The sequence below is a fragment of the Ochotona curzoniae genome, unplaced genomic scaffold (genome assembly GCF_017591425.1).
Source record: "Ochotona curzoniae isolate NIBS_2020 unplaced genomic scaffold, NIBS_Ocur_1.0 contig_2723, whole genome shotgun sequence".
In the NCBI taxonomy this organism is placed as follows: Eukaryota; Metazoa; Chordata; class Mammalia; order Lagomorpha; family Ochotonidae; genus Ochotona; species Ochotona curzoniae.
The window spans coordinates 26,983,924-27,007,214 of NW_024465573.1; the positions used below are offsets into that span (position 1 = coordinate 26,983,924).

General features: G+C 47.7%; 1 long non-coding RNA gene across 3 annotated transcripts in view; it reads left to right on the forward strand.

Annotated features, from left to right (window-relative positions):
- LOC121154200 overlaps window positions 1-23,291 on the forward strand; it is a 59,399-nt gene that overhangs the window by 30,387 nt on the left and 5,721 nt on the right. For all 3 annotated transcript variants that reach the window (XR_005883467.1, XR_005883468.1, XR_005883469.1), the window contains exon 2: window positions 7,108-7,182. This is a non-coding gene — a long non-coding RNA (uncharacterized LOC121154200). The remainder of the gene's footprint in view (window positions 1-7,107; window positions 7,183-23,291) is intronic.

Genomic DNA, 23,291 nt, shown 5'->3' on the forward strand with positions numbered 1-23,291 from the left:
ACAGAAGATCTCTCTATTTCTCCACCTACTTTTGGCTTTCAAAAAAAATCTTAAAAACATTGAATCAGGCTGAACTGCTCGTCATTAGCTTGTGAATGCTGTTCTCTTGCTTCCTGTGTCTTGACTCCGTTCTTCTTCTGCCAGGAATGCTCATCTTCATCACCACCTCTTCGTCCCTGTACATGTGTGTGTATACACATACGTGTGTGCATGTGTAGGTAATATCTGCATGTGTTTGACTTCAGTTCACACTAATAACTGTGTGTGATGCTGTCTTTGCATAGCTTGTAGACTATGGACTTGGTGGCAGGAATAACTTGGCCTGACATGGGTGATCAGGGGTTAAGAATAGCTGCTTTTGTCATTGTTGTCATCATTGTCATCATCTTGATCCTTGGCAAGGACTTGGTAAAAGTGTTTGGAGCAAGTGAGAAGTCTGTTTTGCACCTGGGATTTCCTTGGGGTGTTGGTTCTCCTGGAGTGACATCTGTGATTAACTAGGTTTGTGAACACTCAGACGGGTTCTTCACTGCAGGGTTTTCTAGTTTTGGGGTGTATGATCAGTCCCTGAGGGGTCAGGAGGCTCCAGGTGTGACACTGCCCAAGGTGACCTTTTTGTAGCATAACCTGTGAGGATTAGGTTCTCTGGAATTTTCCTTGGGAAATAAGAGAACTTGGCTTTTAAAATTTTTTACAGATTAGGAAATTGATGACCTGTGTTCCTGCCTAGGTTGTACCTTAGTTGATGAGTTCTCCTGAAAGTTTAATGCTGGGCCTGGTACAGTAGCCTAGCGGCTAAACACTTTACCTTGCAAGTGCTGGGATCCCATATGGACACTGGTTCTAATCCTGGCTGCTCCACTTCCCGTCCAGTTCTGTGCCTGTGGCTTGGGAAAGCAGTCAAGGATGGCCCAAAGCCTTGAGGCCCTGCACCCACATGGGAGATCCAAGAGATGCTCCTGGCTCGTGGCTTCAGATTGACTCAGCTCTGACCGCTGCGGACACTTGGAGTGAACCATCAGATGGAAGATCTTCCTCTCCGCCTCCCCTCCTTTCTGTATATCTAACTTTGCAATAAAAGAAATAACGTCTTTTAAAAAAAGTTGCTGCTGCATGTGGGAATTCAGTGGCAAATGAGAAAGAAAACAGACTGAGGGAAATGTTAATACACTCTATTTGAAGTGGGTGGTTGAGTGAGAGATACAAGCATTCATCAAGTAATCACCGAAATGGCAAGTGTTATGTAGGAAGGCTTACAGTTGGAAATCATCTGCTTTCTGTTTTGCCTGTTTTTAAAGTCCCAGCTCTGTCTAGGTTTTCCTCTCAATCTGATGATAAATGAAGATCAATAGAAATGTTGGTCATTTACTCAGTAGTACGAGGAGTACAGCTTCTTAAAGACAACCACTTTTTCTTCTTAGCATGTGGCACTTAGTGCTTGTATGTGCTTGAAATGAAGAATGCATGAGTATTGTTGAGAGAAACCTGGACGAAGCTGGCATTGTTGGTGTGGTGAGCTGAGCTGCTGCTTGCAATGCCAGCACCCCATTGTGGAGCACTGGTTTGACTCCTGGATGCTTTGCGTCTGCCTTAGCTTCCTGTAGCGCACCTAGGAAGGTAGCAGAAGACGGGTATTCATATATGGATGCCCATCTGTCGCTATCTACCTGTCTTTCACATACATTTTTAAAGGCAAAAGAAAAGCTGGGACTATGCGACAGTCCTACTTTGTGAACTCGTTGCCCGAGTGCCCTAACTCACTATACTGTACTAAATGGGTTCTATTAAAACCAAAGAACATCCTTCCTTGTTCCTCTGCTCTGAGTTGGCCCCATTATGGAGGGGCCCAGTGGCTCTGTCCTTCCTCATGCAAAGCAAAATACAAAACAAAAGAAAAAAAACCCACACCCTGCTATTTTTAGTCCGAAAGTGCCCACACATTGGGGAAAATGTTAATATGTGAACATATTTAAACAAAGGACATGTTGATACAGTAAAATTGGACTTTGGTCTTGGCATTGCCTGGCCAGATGATGAGAATTTTAGAACAGAAAAGCCCTGGAATTAGGACTTTTGTAAGATTAGGCTGGTGTTTAATTGGAAGTCCTGTGAAGTCCCCTGCAGGGATGTCAGCCATTTATGTGGTTTTTAGTGGCTACATCTAGCATGTGGCCAGACTGGGCTGGGTGAGCTCTGGGAATACGTACCAACCTCTCGTATGCCGACATCTGAAAAGAAAGGTGTGGAACTTCAGCCACGCCAGCCACGCCACGCTGCTCCCAGAGCCTGGAAACCGCAGTGAAATTCCCTAGAGAATGGTGTGAATTCCAGTTGCTGATTTTTCTAATGTTGTTTTGAGATTACATTAAGAAATTATCAGGGAGTTTTGGATATTCTGATTCCTAATCTTTGTGATTGAGTTAGAGTTGCAGAAATATGAATTGCTAATTAAAAAAAAGCTTTCTTTTAATTCACATAATTATAGAAATTTGGAAAAATGCCAAAAGGCATAATGCTGAAAATTACCCATAGTTCTTCAATTCAGAGATAATTATTGCAAATATTTTGTTGTATTTGCACATTTTTGTATGCATAATTAAGATCATTGTGTCTAAATTTTGATTTCTGCTTTTTTCATTCAGCATATGAATATTTTCTCTTGCATTGAGAGCAGCACAGCATGTGTTGTGTTCGTTTCTGGTGGTGGCCATAACACAGTTCCTCAAACTTATGGCTTAACGCAGTAGAAATTAGTTCTTCCGCAATTCTGGAGGTTTCAGTGTCCCAAATCAAGCTAAGGGGCAGGCCTGTGCTCCCTTGAGGGTGCTAGGAGAGAATTCCTTCTTGCCTTCCCAGCTTCTGCTGGCTGCAGGCATTTGTTGGCATAGGGTCCCATCTGCCTTGTCTACACGTGCCATTCTTGGGGGTGCGTGTGTCTGTAGGTACATGCTTTTGTGAACGCCTCCCTTCCTCTTGCAGGGACGCTTGTGATGGCATTGAGGCCCCATTGGATAACCAAGGATGCCTCTCTACCTTAGATTCTTAGTCACGTGTGCAAAGACCCTTTGTACAGGTTCCAGGGGGTAGGTGCTGATGTCTTTGGGCCTTTTTTCTGTCTCCTGTTGTCAAAGACTGGGTTCTCAGGGGTTCTTCACACAAGCAAGGATTCAGATGTGAGGCCTAGTGGTCAGGGGTAGCAACGTGTAATGAACAAACAATGAAGAGGGTATACCTGGTAGGCCAATTTGTGTCTCAGGAAAGCTGACTCCAGTCAGACTGGAGTTTTTATCAACAGGAGCGTGGGTCCGTTATTTCTCTTCTCCTTCTCTCTCTCCTGTGGGAAATCTTGAATCAGAAGGGTGGCGGTGGATTTCTGGAGGTGGAATTCCAGAGACATCCCCCCCAGAAGCTTAATCAGCCCAGTGTTGTGAGACAGGGTGAATTCCCCTGAGATACCCCCAAGGGAAGGGCTGAGCCCTAAGAGGGTTAGAGAAGGAGAGCAGTGCCTGCAGGTGTGCTGGCCACTCACCTTTCCGGGCTGTCCATTGCACTTGCATTTATTTCCTAAGCAATTCCCACTTTCTTTTTCCTTTGGCTCCTCTTGCACACGTAGGCTAATACCCAGCTAGCTGTCTTAACACTCTCCAGCAGGGTTAAAGATTGGACTTTGGGGCCAGACTGTGAGCTGTGTCCCTGCACTGGCTCTTACTAGCAGGATGACCTTGACCAACTGCCTCAACTCTTAGTTTTCTTCTTTGTAAGGTGATAGTAATGGCACCTACCTCCCTGATTTGGTATAAAGATTAAGGGGGTTAATATATAAGGCTCCTAAAAACCTTAGTGTAGTGTCTGGACCATGCAAAGGCTATTTTTTTTTAAATTCTTGTGTGACACAGTTTTAATGGCTATATAAAATATTATTTATAAACCTGTAATGATTTGATCATTACCTTTTATTGGATACATTTCATTCCAGTTTTTTTTTTTTGTGTGCCCTATTTATAGCACCATCATGGAATGTCTTTGAGCATTAAGTTTTGTTCCATTTCATATTCATTTTCTAGTGTATAGTTCTGGAAGTGGAATTACAGTGTCAGGCGTGTGTGTACAATTTTAAGCCACTTAATGAAAATGGGTTAAGTTCCTTTCCAGAAAGACTGTGCTTGTTAATACTGCCAGTGGCTGAACAATGATGAAACTCCTGCAGCCATACCTGCTATCGAGTGCCACTTGAAACATTCCCAAGGTGGACACGTGACACAGGAAAGGACTCTGTACAAGGTTTCTCTAGCAAGGAATATTCTGGCAAGGAAAGAAAACTTCTGATGGAAAACGAAGCCCAGCTTTGTCAAGTCTCCAAACGCTTTCTCCATTGCGTTTGCAGCCTGGAAACTTCCCGAGTGCTTCTGAGATTACAGAAGAGGTGTTGGGGCTGAGGGTATGTTGTTAGCAACAGGGCAGTGCTAGCCAAGCAAGGTGTCTGATAGGACAACAGTTTTGCTTCTGTCTCCAAACTTGATGGGATATGGAGGCCCATTTGAACAGCCAACAGATCAGCTTGGTCACTTCCCGGTCACAGCTGGGTGAGGGGAGCGAGCAGGGAGGAGGAAGGGGCAGTTGCCCCTTGTACCCCGCCATCTGCTCATCTGCTTTTCTTTCTTGGGGGATGCTCCCTGCAGTCTGACCTGGCCCAGCTCAGGCTCCTAGGCTGTAGAAGAGCAAGGACCCAGGGTGTAACTGCTCACAGGGACCCAGAGGTCAGAGATGATCTGGTTTGCTCTGTGGTTCAGACTTTTAGGAAACATGGGATGTGCTCCCATCATGGTGAGCCTACAGGAGTATACAGTGCAGTGTGTGCCTTGACACGCTGAATTCACCACCTAAACCAGGTGTCTGGGCTTAGTGGTGCCTCACAATTATGCTCCAATCCCCAGGACCTGAAAATGCCACCTTAACTGGAGAAGTTATCTTTGTGGATGTGTGATTAAATAAGCATCTTGCCATCACTAGTGTTCTGTGAGAGAGGCAGCAGCAGAACTCACACAGTGGAGGAGGCAGTTGAAGGCGGAGGCAGAGATGACAGAGCTACAGCTGTTACGGGCTTGGAGTGAGTTCAGCCTGGCACCCCCCAGGGGAAGCATAGAATGACATAGGGGCTCCAGAATTGCTGACCTGGTTCAGCCCTGGCTTTTGGTAGTGAGTGGTAGCAGATGCATGATCTCTCTGTGTCTCTCCGTTTCTCTGTGTAACTCTTTCAAATAAATAGAAAAAGGAAAAAAAAAAGTTAATGAGTAGAGCTGGCTTGCAGACCACCCTGTTAGTACCAATGGTTAGTCTCTTGTTGCTGTTTTCTGGGTGAAGCTGAGGCCTTAGAGACGGGAAGTAGTAGGGCTGGGATCGAACACCTGCTGCCTCTATTGTGTGAGCCAGGTTTTGGGTGAGAGCCTCTGGCTCGCTCTGCGGGCTGACACAGGTCCCCCTTGCTAACTGATGTTTCCGGGGCTTCTGGAGTGCTGAGCTGCTAAGAAGGCCAGACACCCAGGCGAGCTTGTGGAGCCGTGACTTCGGCTGTGGAGTTGGCAGCAGCAGGCAGAGGAGCTTGCTAGGTGTTTAATGGCGACTTGCCCATTTCTAGCTGACTGCTTCAGTCTTTGTTGTTTGGGTTGTGTTTTCCCTGTGGGGTCCAATTTTAAGTTTCTGTGGTATTTGCTTGGAATTTGTCTTAGAGAGCAAGGAGCAGACCGTAACCATTTTTGATTCCTCTATTGCTGGAATAAAGTCTAACTTCATCAACATGACATTCATGACCCCTTTCTTCCTGCCAGCCCTGCTGCCCAACCTTCCCTATTGTGTGACCTAATATTTGAACTTGACCAAAATCACTGTTCTCGGGTGGACAGGCATAGCAACAATTAGGTTCTTGAAGCACCACAGTAGGCAAGTTCCTGATTGTTCAACTCCAGAACTAATAGAAAAGATAGCAGGAGGATAGAGGCTGGGCATAAATCTTGGATGCTCTCAAGAGAGCAATGTTTATATTTGCTAAAGTGGATTGTAAAGGCAATACAAACAGCTAGTAGCAGCCATTGTCCCGAGAGCCTGTGAGTGGAGTCGTCTGATGTTGACTCCAGTCCGTTTGAGCCACATAGGTAAACCAGCCAGGAACAGAACAGAAGCTGTCCAACTAAGTGAACTAGCACTAATTAACCTCACAGACAAGGGGTAAATGAAAAGCTTGCTATGAAGACCTATCTACCCCCCCCCCCAAAAAAAATTAAGAAGGAAAAGACTATGCTGTAAACTAGGAGCTGGCTTTGAACTGTTGCATTTCTTATTTCTTGTAGTAATGACAGGTGTTGCAGCGTTTCTCAGTCACCCCTGCTTACTGTAGACACTTTCCAGAGTCTCATCTTTGTATTTTCCGTGAAATCCTTATTTACTTTACATGGTTATGGATAATGCATATGTCTGGGACTCTGTCTTAACACAGTGTGTGGCTGGGACTGTAGGAACCGATCGGTCATGACTCTTCTCTGGAGCGCCACTCATTTTTCTGCTTTCCTCTAAGCGACGATAGTGTAGAGACCCAGCCCACTTTCTCCTGTCTTATGTTTTCCTCAAGGCTTTTTTTTTTTTCTTCCTTCAAAATCCTCTATTTCTTCACCCTCCATTTCTGCTGTTTTTCTTACTTGTGGCCCTGTATCTCTCATCTTTACATCACTGAATTTTAGCTACAGGGAACAGAAATGGAAGCTTAGGTTAGCAGAAGGCTTGCTGTTGGTATCAGGAACGTAGGAGCAAAGCTTGGCCAGCCTACCAGGCATTGGAGGTGGAAGGCGCCTCTGACTCTGGCCTTGCACGCTCAACCCGTCTGTGTGTTTGGAGCAGGAGTCAGCCTTGCCTGCTCAAGTTGGCATGTCCGATTCTCACAGGAGAGGGAGGCAGGCAAGTAGGGCAGCTGACTGGGGGCAGGTGTTTGTCCTCCAGCCGGTCGGCTGGGAAGAGAGTCACTGCCTCTCAGCAGGGGCTGTGGGGAAGTCCTACAGAAGGGGTCTGTGCATGGGTAGCCCCCTTAGACGCCTCTGATGCCTCTTCTTCTCTCAACAGGAATAGCTCAAGTGCCTGAACTGGAGGTTGGCTTGCTGAAACTCTGAAGCAGCAGTTCTTGGACTTGAAGAAAAGGTAAAAATTCCTTGATAAGGGCCATGTGTATTGGGGAGGGATTGCTGTTCCTGTTCCTCATGTTTGTGTGGCTTAGTTTATAATATTTTACCCTTCCTTTTGCCCTGGCCAAATTCCTGTTTGTCCTTAAGACCTTCATCAGGTGCCGCCTCCCTGGAAAGGAAAGCTTTTTGGAAATCCTTGCAGCCAGTGGCAGTTTCTTCTACCAGATACCCATGACTTTTACTCCTGCCTAACGACTGTTGATTGTCTAACCGCAGCATAATTCTTCTCTCCTGCTGGTTAGGAGTTCCTTTTAGGTGACCCCTTCCCCTATCACACAGCACCCCGCACTTGATTCTGGTTGCCTCTTGGGATGTTTTCCCTGGGGAGGTCTTGGGGTGTGTCTCTGTATTGTGCCTGGGACACAGGAGGGGTTGTATGGACATGTGGTGACTGAGTAATCAGCCTCCCCTCCTTGATGGTCAGCTCCTGTGTAGATTCCCGCTGTGCCTCCACTGTGCACCCTCATGGGGCCTGGGCTAGAAATCCTTAAATAGATTCTGTGAGTGTGTGTTAGGAATTGCTGATTTTCTCTAGTTACCTTTTGTCTTTTAACTGTTGTTGAAATGCACTAATAGCACAGTTTCTGTATCTGGTTATTCATTGTCATGGACGATTTGGGTGCTTGTTAAGAGCAGTTGTCCAGAAGCTGGAAGGGAAGGGAGGTGGCAGGCAGAACAGGAAGCTGGTGCCTTAGGAGCACAGCGCCTCAGCCTTTGCCCTGCCTCCCTGTAACTGGCGTTCAAGGACAATTACATACATGACCATGGCTCCTCTTGTGTGCTGAATGACAGACCCCTTTTTGTGACCCTCCAGGCTGCTTTAAACAGTGGACAGTTGCATCTCAACCCACCTCCCTGCACCATGCCTTTTTTGCTTGAAATGAGTGAATCAGCAGTTTCCTCTTCTGAGACTGCGCTACATCCATTAAGTGTCCCAGAGAAGTTCCCAACTAATTTTATCAGTTGTCTTGGTCCTCGCCCTTCCTACCTCACTGTAAACAGCAGTTATCTGTCACTTGTAGTGAGTTTGTCCTTTTCTGCATGTCACCAGATGTTTCTCTGCCACTCATCCTGAGCAGCAGGCAGGGACAAATGGTATCCTCATTTTCAAAGTCAGAAAACAAATTTGGGGAAGTTGGGTATCTTGCTTAAGGTCCTGAACAATGGGACCGATCTTTCTTGTCTTGGTCCTTCTCTTTGGAAATAAGATGAACTGTTGGCATCGTGGGATCTAGGGCAGTATGCTTTTCCTTCTCTTTGTGTTTCTGTCCTGAGGGGAGAGTCTTGCCTTTCTGTAGAGAAATGCACTTTGGCCCTGACGTTCCCCAAGTAGCCTTCTTGAAAATACAGCGATCTTTTCTGCTTTCCTGACTTCTCTGTCAGTCCAAGCAGTTTTGTTGGACTTGCTTAAGTGCAGGAAGTTGAGCAAGTTTGCAGCAATGCTGCATTGTCTTTCTCTAGGAGTAGGCCAGAAGATAATCGCAGGGGTTTGTTCAGCTTAATCTACCTGCAGCTAATGGTCTTCCTCTCCCTTCTCCTTCAGGTAGTTGTGAGTGATTCTGCCAGCCAGGATGGCAGAGTATTTGTGCTTTTTTTTTTGCCATGTGGAATTGTTTAGGTAAATGTGATTTTTTTTTCTTTATAAAAGATTCAACTTTTAATTAGAAAGCAGATTGTCAAATGGCATTTCAATTTGTGCTTTCATGGGGAAATCGGAAAACTTGTCCTGTCATGATCAGAAACCAAGTTCCAGTCCAGAAGGAGACATGCTGGCTTATAGCAGGAGGTGCTGTCTGAGAGCCGTTGTTCGTTAACATAGGCAGTCCACTCTCTGGGTTCTTTTGCGAGACTTTCTTTGCATATAATACCATTTCAGATAACTGCTTTTTCTATGGGAGATTCCAATATGGAATTTTGCTAATAGGGTGGTTCTCCCAGTGTTGCATATGTCACGGCCCAGGACCAAGTACCAAGAAGTCACGTACTTAGTGTTGAGGAAAATGTCAGGTTTCCTGTTTTACTTCAAGCTGTACTGTGATGCTGAGACCGTTTCACTATTGAGGTGGTGGTTTTGTTGACCTCAAGACTGGTTTCTGCATTACTGAGAGTCATATCAGAAGCAACCTGTGTGTGTCCTGGTTGAGTTTGGTTCCGTAAACGCCTCATGGAGTTGTGCCCATGTGAGCTGGTGCAGTGGTTTGGCGTGTAGGCATCGTGAGCGGGGAATGAGAAGGAGTTTCCTGTGAGCCAGCCCCAGGGGTGCCCATTGTTCTACATAAGTCCTCCATGCTCTGTAACACTTTTTGTGCCTTTAATGGTGGCTATTACCCCTGGGTATTACATGGGTATACCTCAAGCTTACTATGTCCAAATGTTAACTCGTAGTCTCTTTACCATAATGCCTTTCCAGACCTCTTGCATTTGCAATTTTTAGCTCATTTTTTCTAGCCAGAATCCGGGGAACCACCTGTTAATGTCCACCTTTCCCTTCCTCCAAATCACCAGGTCCTAACCATACTTCTGCTGAAGCGGTCTGTGATTCATACACTGCCCTGCCACATCTGTGTCCAAGTGTTGACTAGAGTTGTCATTTTTTTTTTTCTTATTTATTTATTTATTTATTTTTTTTTTAAAGATTTATTTTTATTATTTTTTCATTGGAAAGGCAGATATACAGAGAGAGGAGAGACAGAGAGGAAGATCTTCCATCCGATGATTCACTCCCCAAGTGAGCGCAACGGGCCGATACTATGCCGATCCGAAGCCAGGAGCCTCTTCCGGGTCTCCCACGCGGGTGCAGGTTCCCAAAGCTTTGGGCCATCCTCAACTGCTTTCCCAGGCCACAGGCAGGGAGCTGGAAGGGAAGTGGGGCTGCCGGGATTAGAACCGGCGCCCATATGGGATCCCGGGCGTGCAAGGCGAGGACCTTTAACCACTTGCGCCACCGCGCCGGGCCCTAGAGTTGTCATTTGCCCAGTTAGCAGCCAAGGGCTTTGATATTCTTATCAAACTTCTATCCTCCCCCCAACCTGCTCACTACTTTGAATCTATTGTGGTCTTTAGAAGCGCATGTCATATCATTTTACATTCTTGTTTGAAATCTGTTGGCAACTTTTTGAGCTTGACTGAAACCCCTAAACCCAGCAGGGCGCAGGAGAGGTGTGCATACTTTTGGCTTCCAGCCCGACCAGAGATTCAGTGGCATTGTTCACGATACCTTGTTGTAGCTTATGAAATGCTGTCCCCTTAACTCTCAACTCCCTGGAAAGATTGCGGTGACTTAGGTTTTACAAGTACAGTTAAAAACAAAAAGTCCAATTGAGCTCTCGAAGGTGTATTTGGAATGGATATTATGTTCTGGTTAATAGAAAAGGGAGGGGTCTGCTTCTGCAAGCCACGACTACCAGAACATGGCTGCTGGGATGTGTGTGCAGGCCATTGAGTGGATGTGGACCTTAGTGAGTTGATTGCAAGTACATAATCAATTACAGTCGTAGTACCTGATACTCCGCAAGAAGCTCCCAGCCCTTTGACAAAGAAATGATGCGACAGTATGTTAGCCCAGGAAAGCAGGAAGGCTGCTTGGTGCTAGGCTGGAGAACACTACTGCCATGCCACAGAGAAGAAAGCCAGCCAGGTGTTAGTATATTCATAGAGCGTTCTTTTGTAAACACATTTCTGCTATCCCCAAGCCTGTTTCCCTTTTCCCAGCTGTAAGCTTCCCTTTAGTGTGTTTGGGGAGGCAGCTTCACACAAGCACACATATGAAAAGCAGGTTCTATCTTAGCCACCATATCGCCCATTCTCCTCAGGGCTTCTTTTCAAAGCAATTAATGGGAATACTGAAACTCCAGCTGGGATTTTGGGGCACTATAGCCTCAAGACAGCTGTTCTATGAGCTTGAATTGGAGATGTTTTAAGGTCCAAGTTTGGTGAGTTAAAACATTGAGTGCAATGCAAATACCAGACCAGGTGGTCTTGATACAGTGAAGTGAGCACTGTGGCCGAGTTTATCACCGCATGCCTTGGGAGCACAGAGATGGGGCCCTGGATATGGGTCCACAGAGGATTTTGTAGAGCAGGAGGTCTTGGAAGACACTGTATGGATAGATCTGGGGAGGACAGCAAGGACAGGGAGTGCCCAGGAAACTGCTTAGTGGAAGGCATGGTGGAGGTGGGGCTCGAACACTGAAAGGTGGGCAAGAGCCAGATCACACAGGATGTGACCAGGCAAACAAAGCAAAGGGTTTTTATCATAAAGGTGGTAAAATACCACTGCAGGATTTCCTACTAGGGAGTTATGGAATCAGATTTGTCTTTTCAAATTGGGATTCTGTCGGCATAATCTATGCTCCGAAGACTTCTGAGGGAGAGTGATCTGATTAAGATCCTTCTCTGAGTCCTTTTATCAGTTCTCACAGACGGGAGACTTAAAATTGCACAGACTTTCATGGTGAAAGTATGAGTAGTTGCTAGAGTGTGATTGGTGTTCTGTGAGCGCCCTGCTGGAGTCCTGCGATGATTATTCTCTGCTCCACCCACCGGGAGGTGGCCTCCTCCCCTGCTCAGCTTGGAGTGCTCCTGGCACCCACTGAGCCTGGGTGCTCAGGCAATTGGGGCTCCTGCAGGTCTTGGAAACTGGGCTCTGACAGTGCAGCATCAGCCACGTCTTGAATTTGCAACAGTTTGCAGTTGCTGGAAACCTACATGTTTTATTTTTCAATGATGGCCAACTTTTCTTTCTCGTGACCAGTTTAACGTGATTTGGTTGGATGTTCGCCCTCCAGCATGGAGTGATGCATGCGTATGCTGGGAATGTCGTTAGATAATAAGTCTTTGGGACAGATGTGAAGTTTCCAGTGTGAGGTATCCATACTCTATGTTTTTTTTTTTTAAAGATTTATTTTTATTATTTTTTCATTGGAAAGGCGGATATACACAGAGGAGAGACAGAGAGGAAGATCTTCCGTCCGATGATTCACTCCCCAAGTGAGCGCAACGGGCCGATACTATGCCGATCCGAAGCCAGGAGCCTCTTCCGGGTCTCCCGCGCGGGTGCAGGTTCCCAAAGCTTTGGGCCATCCTCGACTGCTTTCCCAGGCCACAGGCAGGGAGCTGGAAGGGAAGCGGGGCTGCCGGGATTAGAACCGGCACCCATATGGGATCCCGGGCGTGCAAGGCGAGGACCTTTAACCACTTGCGCCACCGCGCCGGGCCCCATACTCTATGTTAATGAGGACATGTGCATCTCCCACACTCACTCTTGGCTCTGGATATCTTGTTGTTAGGGACTGGCAAGGGGGAAGGTGTGAGTGGGACATCTGCGTCCTTAATCTGCCTTCGTGGGCAGGGATCATAGGAGGTGTTGGAGGTGTTTGTTACTTAGGGATCAGTTAGGAGGAAAGCACAGGTGAGGAGGCTGGGCAGGCCAGGGCCTAGGCTTGTGGCAGGGGTGAGCAGGAGTGGGTTGTGCCTGAGAGAGGTTTTAAGATACGGGAAGGCTTAGAAAATGTGCTGACAAGGAAATGCCTATGGGTGGAAGAGGGGTTCAGGAAACCCATAAACTTCTGGCTTGGGCAACATTAGTGTGAGGGACAGGCTTGTGATGTTCAGTAGGCACACAGAGCAGGCTACCATGAGAAGACCTGGGTGAACCAACCATACAGTTAGCTCTGATGGTGAACGAGGGGATGGGGCTGGACCCAGCACACAGAGGATCCTGAGGCCTGTCTGCCCTGCTCCTGTGCTGGGTTGGCAGTGACGAACCATGGTTCTCATTAGAACTCTAAGAACAGACCTTCATTTCCATGATAGCATTCCGTGTGACGACTGAGGACTTGGAGTCTGGAAGAAGGAGGCATCAAGTGAGATGTGAGGCTTAGCGGTAACCGGGAAAGTGTGCAGGTCTGATGTGTGTCCAGTGTCTGTGCAGTACTGGGGTGGGGAGAGGGTGTCCCGTCCGGGAGAGGTGCACTCAGCCCCTGCATTGCTATGAAACTGTCAGGGATGTTACTGAGGAGATGGCCTGGGAGCCACCTGTCTGCAGGCATCTGGATGTGCTCCAGTCAACATGCCCCATGCTGGTTGGAAACGGCCAAGCCATAGATGATCTAGAGAACACTGGGGAGCCTGCTGCTGGCCACTGGCTGCTGGCCACTGGCTGCTGGCAGGATCCACAGCCCTTGTCTCCAGGCACTCCACTCAGTGTTTGCTTATTGACCATTGACTTTGGGGAATCAGGTTCAGGGGGAGAAAAAAAGCAGCATTTACATTAAAGTGTCTGCCACCATGTTAGTGAGGAGTGTAGGTTTCTCAGCTCCTGTGCATTTTCTGATGGGATTGTTTGCCTACCTCTACTGCCGGATCAATTCCTAGGGGACTCTGGAGAGCATTGATACACCCCCGTCCGTCCACAGTAAAGATTTTGGTTAACACTCAGCTGCCCACCTGTCTTTTGCGAAAAGTTTGAGCTGTTCGGGAACCAGAGGCCTGCAATGAAGTGCAGCCAGTGATGGGCTTTGGTACTGTCCCCAGTGGCTTCAGAGTACCTTTAGTTCTGATGCTCTCTGCTCTTGCTCTTGCTCATGGGACAGCAGCGCCCTCTGCTGCAGGTGCCCAGTACCTTGTGGTTCCTTGTATCTTCCAACAGCTTTTTCTCTTTTATACTCCCTGACCCCTGGGTGATACCCTCTGCACCCCCAATCCCGGTTCGTCTTGCAGCCTGCTCCCACCTTTACCTAGGCCTCTGCTTTCTCATATCAAAGAGGTTGTGCTTTGGAATGCTCTCTTTCTGAGAGCAGTCTCCTCCTCATTGCCCAACACTGCCCCGTTTTTATGACACTCTGCCTCTTGCATCTTACACGTTTGTCTGTCATCTGTGTCACTCAGAATGAGAGGCACAAAAAGAAGTGACTTTGGTTTGTTCCCCCTGCAGTCCCGCATCTCCCAGGACAGTGTCCAGCATAGTGAGGTTGCTTTACATCTGCAGTAGGCGGATGGACCAGTCTATGAGTTGAACTCTTTATAGGAGCAGTTCATCAGTGCGGGTATTGTGGCAGGTAGTCTGAATGAATGAATGGTGAGAGAGAATTGGGGTGTGACCAGCTAATCCCTGACACTCAGTGCTCAGCAAGTATTGATTGAATGGGTGAGTAGAGGAGATAGAGCTTACCCCCTCTTTAAAGACCAGCTTCTGCAACGGGTGGATGTTCATTCTTCATTGTGCATTGTCATTGTTCCTGTGTGATACATTTCCATCCGCAGCCCTGCTTCAAGTCAGGCTCTGTAATTACAGTAATTTAGCTAGGAGATGAAATTTTTAAATTCGCTGTAAACAACCCAAGGTTGTGGTTGTTAATGAAGTCCATGCGTTGAGGAATGGGAGGACTGTGTAGTGACGGACGTGCTGTTGGGGTGTGCCTACCCCCAGCAGCATGAAGGCAGCCTGGCAGTCCTGGGGAGGCGGTGTTCCTAGCTCTGGTGTGTGTCACCATGCACAGAGCCACGGGAAGTACAGGGCACTTCCTCAGAGTCACGTTTTGCTCAAGGATTTGGAGGGAATGAGATGTCCCGAATATTAACACAGAAATTTGTGACAGAAGAACTAGGTGTAGCTTAGTGGGAAAGAGTGGGTTGTGGAATGAGACCGCCCGCTGTGGCTCTGTCACATGGCTTTCTTCCTTACTGTGGAGTTCTGTAAGCTCAGGACTAGGCGCTTCCCTCGGCTGAAGTGGGGAGTAGTCAAACCTGGGGTCTGGTGACATGGTTAGGGTTCAGTGAGAGCCACGAAAGGATTTCCAACAGCGTGTGCACGTCCTGAATAAACAGCAGGGCTCAGGCTGCATTTGCTCACTTGACATTTGAAGATTAACAGAGGAGACAAATGGCATTTTATTTTCATGCTGGCTGTGCCCCAGACCTGACCTAAGGGGGTTGCCGGTTTTAGAAAGGAACAAAGCGTGACTGGCTCACACACTTTATGCATTCCCCCAACCGTGCCTGGAGCAGTCACACAGGTGGAGCTGTCATCATGGGACGGCAAGGGAGTGTTGAGTACCTGGTGTCTGAAAGTAAACAGCAGATGAAGCTGTGGGCATGTACACGTGTGGATAAAGAATTGTCATTTAAGGAACGAATGACAGCACTTAAAAGAGCTTGTAGGTTTTCAAAGCACTTTCATATCCATTCCTTCCTTTTCATTCTCACAACAGCTTGTTCATCAAGGTAAGGAAGACTGGCTTGGTGGAGCAGCTTCGGGAAATTTGTGCATCCCTGCCTAAACCCTGTTCCTGTCTCTCCTCAGTATTGCACTTGCCTCTCACACTGCTTGGGTTCCGCTCGGCACAGAGCCGCCTGCCCCAAAGGTGGTCCAGCTGGGGTTCCTGTCACAGCTCCCCGCTGGTGCAGGTTCTGTCTTAGCATGAACTCTCTGACACAGACTCAGGAGCCAGTGCTTCCTAAGTATTAAATGTGTTATATGAATTGAATCTGCTAGATGCAGCCCTCACTGTGAGTATTTTTATTCCAGTGGTTTTCAACTGCCTGTTACAACTCGTGGACTGATAATGATATCTCTTAGTGGATTGGAGATAAACACACACATACACTCCGTCACTCCCCAACAGAACATGAATATGCTACAGTGACCAGTTCAGTCCGTGTAGATCTCTCAGGCAGGTGGTAGCGACTGACTTATCGCTGAGTCCCTGACTCTTTGCTGCTGCCTCCCAGGGTCTGCCGTGGCAGGTAGTCTGAATCAAGAATTGGAGCTGGGAATTGAACTTACGCTTCCAGTGAGGGACACAGTGAGGGACCTGTATCTTTTTTTTTTTTTTAAAGATTTATTTATTTTTATTGGAAAGGCAGATTTACAGAGAGAAGGAGACAGAATGATCTTCCATCTGCTGGTTCACTCCCCAAGTGGCCACAATAGCTGGAGCTGAGCAAGGGCCAGGAGCTTCTTTCGGGTCTTCCACGTGGTTACAGGGTCCCAAAGCTTTGTGCCATCCTTGACTACATTCCCAGGCTACAAGCAAGGAGCTGGAAGGGAAGTGGAGCAGCTGGAATATGAGCTGGTGCCCATATAGGAGCCTGGCACATGCAAGGTAAGAACTTTAGCCACTAGATTACTGTGCCAGCCCACTAACCTGTGTCTTAACCACTGGGCCACATGTCCCCCCAGCAGACTGTTTAAAGGAAGCAAAACCAAATAATATCTTTGCATTAGGGTATGTATTTTGTAAAACTTTAGTTTGTGTCAAAAGTCCATGTTAATTATATTTCTGTTTATCATAAGCGACTTAAATAAGCCATTACCTATGACCCTCTTACAGGATTTTCAGGTCATTTCTGTTTTACTTATTTGTCCTTTGCTTCATGTCAGCTAGTTAAAACCATGGTGCTTGAAGTTGCTGGTTGTTGTTAATTCAAGTATTTTTTAAAATATTGTTTAAAAGTTTTTTTTTTTTTGAAAGGCAGCTTTACAGAAAGAGAAGGAAAGATGGGGAGTGAGAGAGAGAGAGAGATCTTTCATTTGCTGGTTCCCCAAATGGCCACAATGGCTGTAGCTAGGCTGGTCAGAAGCCAGGAGCCTGGAGCTACCTCTGGGTCTCATATGGGTTGCAGGGGTGCAAGGACTTGGGCCATCTTCTGCTTTCTCAGGCACATTAGCAGGAAGCTGAATTGAAAACGTAGTAGCAAACTGGCACCTGTATGGGATGCCAGCAGCATAGGTAGAGGCTTAACCTGCCACATCACAGCACCGGCACTTAAAAATAGTTAAAATTATTTTATTTATAGTGAACAAATTTCACTTATTTCACAGTACAGATTTAGGAGCATAGTGATGCTTTCCATCCTGCCCTTTCTCCTACTCATGTTTCCCACCTCTCCTCCTTCCTTAACTCTATAAAGAAGCGTAGAGCTTGAACCGTGTAGGATTTAAAAAAGAAGAGCCACTCCAGAGCTCTCCTGGTTTCTCTTTCCTCTGCGTCTTCAGGGAGGAGAGTTGGCTGTGGAACTTGCAGAGAGCTTCCAGCAAGCTTCGGGCCTGTGTCTGGAAGGATCTTGTGGGCTGCTGTGGTCCCAGTTAACTTTGTGCCTCAGTAGTATCATAATCCAGAAAGGTATCACAGCTTGGCCTGGTAAGTGGGAAAGTAACAAGATGGACAGAGAGGGACATGGGTTAGTTCAGAGAGCACAGCTGAGAACCCAACGCTCTCTGATTCTGAACTCTGTTGGGGTCAGGGTTAGATGTGGAAAGGGAGCAGTGCTCAGGCAGGCTGCTGGAGCCCTTTGAGCAGTAGTGGTGTGTTAGGCCACTGTCTTTCTTCCACTTGGTCCTAAGAAGGTGGTGAAGCCCCAGCCCTGGCCATGTCTAATCTCCTGCCTTCCATACATCTGCTGTATGGTCCTGGCTTTAACATGGGTGGCCTCTAACCAAGGGTGGGCATAATTAGTTGCATTTAATACTTAACAGATAATGTTTTCATGAATCAACGAGGTATAACTATTAACCCCATTTGCTAGGTGAGAGAAGTCAGAGGCGCAGAAAGGTTAAGGGACCTCCTTGCCTGAGGTCGCGGGACTGACAAATGGCTGCACTGGGGTTCCAGTGCTCTGCCTTCCAGTCCTCCCTGTGCTCTTGATTGTACTTGGACTCCGCATGCCTTCTCTGTGCTCAGCCCCCCGCCTCTCAGTGCCGTGGCCAACGCTGCCCTCCCTGAACTGCAGACGTGTATGTGCGTCTGCCTCTGGCACCCCTTTAGGGCTGTCTTCCCCACTTCCCTAACTGGTGACTTTGTGCTTCCAATTGCTCGAGCCAGAGGGTATCCAGTCTTTCTCTCCTTTACACTCCGCTTCCAGGCTGCCAGCAGATTGTGTGACTCTGCACAATCTGTAGTATCTTGACTGTACACCACCTGTACCCCCATCCTAGACCGAGCTACCGCATCTCACCTGAATGACTCATTGCCAATGATTCATTACCAATTTCCCTGCAGTCAGTTCTCTGTCCATACAGAGTTCTTGTCAACTCCCACAGCTCCCACCTTGCCCTCTGGCGTATCACTGCTCCCCTCAGCCCTCCCCTGCCCGGCCGGCCCCAGTGCTGCTTGCTGGGTATGCCAAGGATGCACTATCCAAGGGCCTTTGCATGTATCCTGCTCTGTCTGGAAGCTCTTCCTAGCAATCTGCCCAGGTCACTTCCTACTTCCTTTGAGTCTTTGTTCCAGTGTCACTGTCTCATGAAGCTTCTCCTGTCTTCTGAATTTGCAGCCTCTGTACGTCTGACTTCTGTTTTCTGCATGACACGCGGCATCGTCCGACATGATCTGTTTATTTGCTAGCTCTGTGTCTCCCTACAGTCCCAGTTAACAAAGATAGCCTTATTACCCGAAGGCAGCATTTTGGCCTTACTTTGTTTGGGCGGCACCTTCTGCATTGTTCTCTGACGTGCAGTTCATGCTGAGAAGGTATTTGAATGCTGGGGATTTTTATCCTGGGTATATCGGAGAGTAGTTGGCACTCCTGAGCAGCTATGTTGTTTTATTTGCCTGGGATCATAGACCTTAGTACAGCCAAGTGCGACTGAAACCCTGACAGGTACTTAACTGCTCCGTGGGCTCCCTTTTGTTGTGAAGTAAGGGCAGTGACATCACACGTGGAGGTACTGTGAGGGTGAAATGAATAATGCACAGGAAAGTACCTTGTAAACTTCACTGTGCCACACAAGTGTCACTCAGTCACTTGAGTTCCTAGTTGCACATGCCTGTCACTGGCAGCACACCTACAGGTTCTTCTGTGTTCTTGTTGTATCTAGGAGTAGCCAATACCGCTGCCAGATTACTCACTTCCTCTTTCCTTCTGCCCCTTTGTGTGTTCATGTACATGTACGTGTATCTCTCCAGCTCGTATCCCCAACCCCCACCCGGTCAATCACGCACACACTCACACACACACGCACACACACACGGACACACACCCTGCCATCAGGCCTGGACAACATGCTGGCCTCTGTGGCTGGTCAGCAGCAGAGGGCAGTAGAGCTGACACCCGTGGAGCTGTCAGTGTATGCTCCTGGGGATGGCGTTTATGTTATCAGCAGGTACCTAGTGGATGTCAGGAGTCCCATCTTGTGCAAGTCTCCTGGCAGCCTACCCCCACTCTCTGCCACAGACCGGCGAGAAGTGATCACAGCCCCATTATGGCTAAATACCAGGGACATAAAGTGAAGCAGGCACACTTGATGAACTGCAGAGCTGCTGCTCTCGAGTGCAGGATTTATGTCTCCCTGAATCCAGGGCGGCTTCTGGCTTATCTCATGAAGTGTGGAGCAATTCGGCATGTTCAGTGCCTCATGTTATAGCCAAATTGGAGCTACAAAAAGAGGTGGTGGTGATCACACCACATTCACTCTTCTCGGGTGTTGTTCATTTGTTTCTGTCACTGATTTTGGGGTAAGAGAAAAATGCAACCATTTTCTTAGGTAGCACCTTACACTATTCAGAAGGCAGGAGAGCTTGGGCGCTTTAGAGAACAGCATTGAGCAAGGGGATGTAATTCATATAGCTCACGGTGACTTAATAGAGACTCCAGGCCAGGCCAGACTGTTCAGTTGGGCACTCCCCAACAACCTGCAACATCTGTGGCTCTCTTGATACTGTTGGCTCCGAGCAGCATCAGGATGGCTGAAAAGAGTGGCACTTTTCTTGGGGACCTGGGAGCAGCCTGGCCCACAGTGAGGACTGAGTAGGATACAGCTCATCTTTTGTCCTGGGACAACTGCCCAGCCCAGGCCTGTATGTGGCAATGCCTTCCAGGAATCTGGGCAAGCCTGCTTGTACGCAATGAGCTTTGCTGCCAAGTGAGGTGAGCCAGTGAGGGCCTGACCCCCTCCTTCTGCAGCTGATGGGCGGAATGGCATCCCTGGGTCTGCAACCCCTGGCAACCTGGAGGCAGGAGTTATGTACAGGAGGAGAATCACAACCTTGAGCCAGGCAGCACTCAGTTATGTCAGCTGCACTTTTTTTTCCCCCCTCAAATAGTAGTGTGACTTTAAAATTTTTGTTGCTGTTGCTTATTTTTACAGTAATACAGAGAGACTTAAGAGAACTTCCATCCACTGGTTCATTCCCTAGGTGCTACAGCTCAGGCTGGGCCAGGCTGAAACGGGGTGCTCAGAACTCAGTTTTATTTTGCATGGTTGTAGGAACCCAACCTGAGCTGTCATCTGCTGCTTCCCATGCTTTGCATTCGCAGGAAGCTGCATTGCAAGGATGCTAGGACTTGAGCTGCGATAATGGGATGTAGTGCCTTAACTGCTGAGCCCAACACTGGCCTTGTCAGTGCATTAACCCTTGGCTGTCTGCACAACGTGGGTGAAGTTGTGAACCCTCCCCGCATAGGGATGGAAGCCTTTGAATCCCATCTGTGTTCAAATTCATAATCAGTTGTTCAACCATTAAGTGTCTAATGAATGCTGTTATGAGTTTTCCACTGAGGTGAGCTTGTGCTAGTTCCCCAGTAATGTTTAATCTTGCTCAAATCAACATACTTTTCTGAATTTCAGTTTTATTATGTGAAATGTTGGTAAAACTGATGAGTTTCATGCAGCTGTGTTGAGAATGAAGTAACTATTTTGGAATGGTAGCCAGAGAGGCTAACTTGATCGTTGTCCAAGATGAACTTGTTTTCCAGCAGATGTTTGAGCGTCTGTTACATAAAGGCGTCATGCCAACCCCAGGGGAGTATCACTGCTGTCACGGTGCATTTGTAGTCCCCAAGAAGTGGAGGGTGAGAGGCCCAGCCACTTGCTGTTGTAGTAGAGGTGTAAGCCAAGTCTTGAGTCAGCACCAAGGAGGGATCCAGAAGATGGCCAGAGGTGAATACTGGTGCAGAGAGGACTGTCTGGAAAAGGCAGAGGTGCTGTGACTGCAAAGACAGGGGTATGAGTGAGCTTGGCGCTCAGGTGTATGGGAACAGTGGGTCATGTGGGATGTTACGAGACCTGGAAGAGTGAATGGGATTGGATTGTGAAGGCTTAGAGAGTTCTCCACATTGCGGGTTGAGCCATGATATGAAGAGCTTGCCAAGGGCAGACTGAGGTGCTCTCCAATACAGTTGCTAGTAGCTCATTAAAACAGTGTGAATAAAGCAGATTGAATTAACTTCAATAATGTTATGCCTGATCCAGCGTATCACAAATGCATGTAATCAGCATTAACAGCATGTAATAGGATGTTTGACGTGTGCTTTATGTACCAAATCTTCAAAATACTGTCTTTAACTGCGTGGCATAGCTTGTTTTGGACCACAGCCACCTTTCAGGTGCTCTGACGCCCTGCCCACGGTGAAGAGTGCAGGGTCCACAAATCTGGGATGACTGGAGCTGGGAGTGATCTGTGGGGTCCCTGTCATCTGGATTCTTCCCACCCAACCATCCTTCTGTCTTTCAAGCCTTTGAACAAACTGACCCAAGCAGCTGATTGGTAACTCAGGAAACAGAAAAAACCTGGGGTATTTCATTATCTATGGGTTATGTTGCCAAAAGTAGAAACAAGAATGGTAGAAAGGCATTTCCCAGACTTGTCCGAGCAGCAGGAATCTGGGTGAGCTTCCGTGTGGCTGCCCGTGCTGTAGGTGCTGGAGTCTGCAGTAACTGCAAAACTGGTTCCCTGACATGATCTTCAGAGAAGGAGGGTCAGGCTGTGAGAGATTTTAGTACCTGCCCTAAGCTCACCTTGACTAGACATTGTGGCAGAGGTCATCTCAAACTTGTTTTCAGGTTTCTATTCTTACTCATATCCCCTCCCATTCCCTTAATGGGATCCAACATTCTCCATACATTGGGAGCTTCAGATGAAAAGAAAAGCATGTATGAAGAACTTAATAAGCATGTGTGCATATGCATCTGTATATGCAGAGATTTAAAAAATGGTGAGAATGCTGTAATCAGAGGAAAGTCGTTAATTTAGAAAATTCTGTTCTGCTCCCTGCCCTTCCCAGTTCTCCTGCCCACACTGGCAGTCACTTGGAATGTTCCACTGCTCCTTGGTTGCCGTGGGCTCCTATTGATGGGGGAGGGCCTAGCAGGTGATTTCAGCGGAAGTGGGTGGAACCTGAGTGTGAAGTTCCTGTTTGGTTGGCAGCAGCGGAGCTGGAGGCCGTGATGGCTCAATGGCAGTTGTGGTGGTAAAGCGAGATCTCAACTGGAGACCTCAGCGTTGGTCCTGCCCAAACTTCCTGCTGGGAAGAAGCCAGGCTGAGCCATGTGAGTTTCACTTAGGAGGCCTGCTGAATGATGGGCAGAGGGTAGAGAACTGGTGGCACAGATGCCCACTACGCTTCCTTTGAGTTAGACAGAGGTGGGCTAGGAGCTTGACTCTTCCGCTCCCTAGTTCTGTGACAACAGCTTTGGATTTCCTTATTATTTTTTTAAAGATTTATTTTATTTTTATTGAGAAGTGAGATTTACAGAGTGAAAGAGAGGGAAAGATCTCCCATCTGCTGGTTCACTCCCCAAGTAGCTGCAACAGTTGCGCTCAGCCAGTCTGAAACCAGGAGCCTGTAGCCTCCTCCAGGTTTCTCTCGCGGGTGCAGGGTCCCAAGGCTTTGGGCCATTCTCTGCTGCCTTCCCAGGCCACAAGCAGGGAGCTGGAAGGGAAGTGGAGCAGCTGGGACACAAACTGGTGCCCATATGGGATTTTGGGTGTGTAAGGTGAGCAGTTCACTAAACTACAGCACCAGGCCCAGGTTCCTCATTTTAAAACTGGAGTAGTCATGTCAGTTCCTTTTCTGTGTCTGAACCCACTCAAGGTGAAAGAGGCATTTCTCACGTACAGAAAAACATCAGAATAAATAACTTCAGGAAAGGAGCCTTTTTATTAGAGCTGGGCCTTCCAGCTGGATGAGAAAGGTAATAGCCGGGTCCAGTCTCCCCCTCCAGGAGGCGCTCCCCTCCCATCCCCACCACTTCTGTCTTGTCCTGCCTGGCATTGTGACATTGAATGGCTTCTTGTCACCTACATCCACATCATTGTCTAACCTGTTTCCTTTCTTCAAATGGAG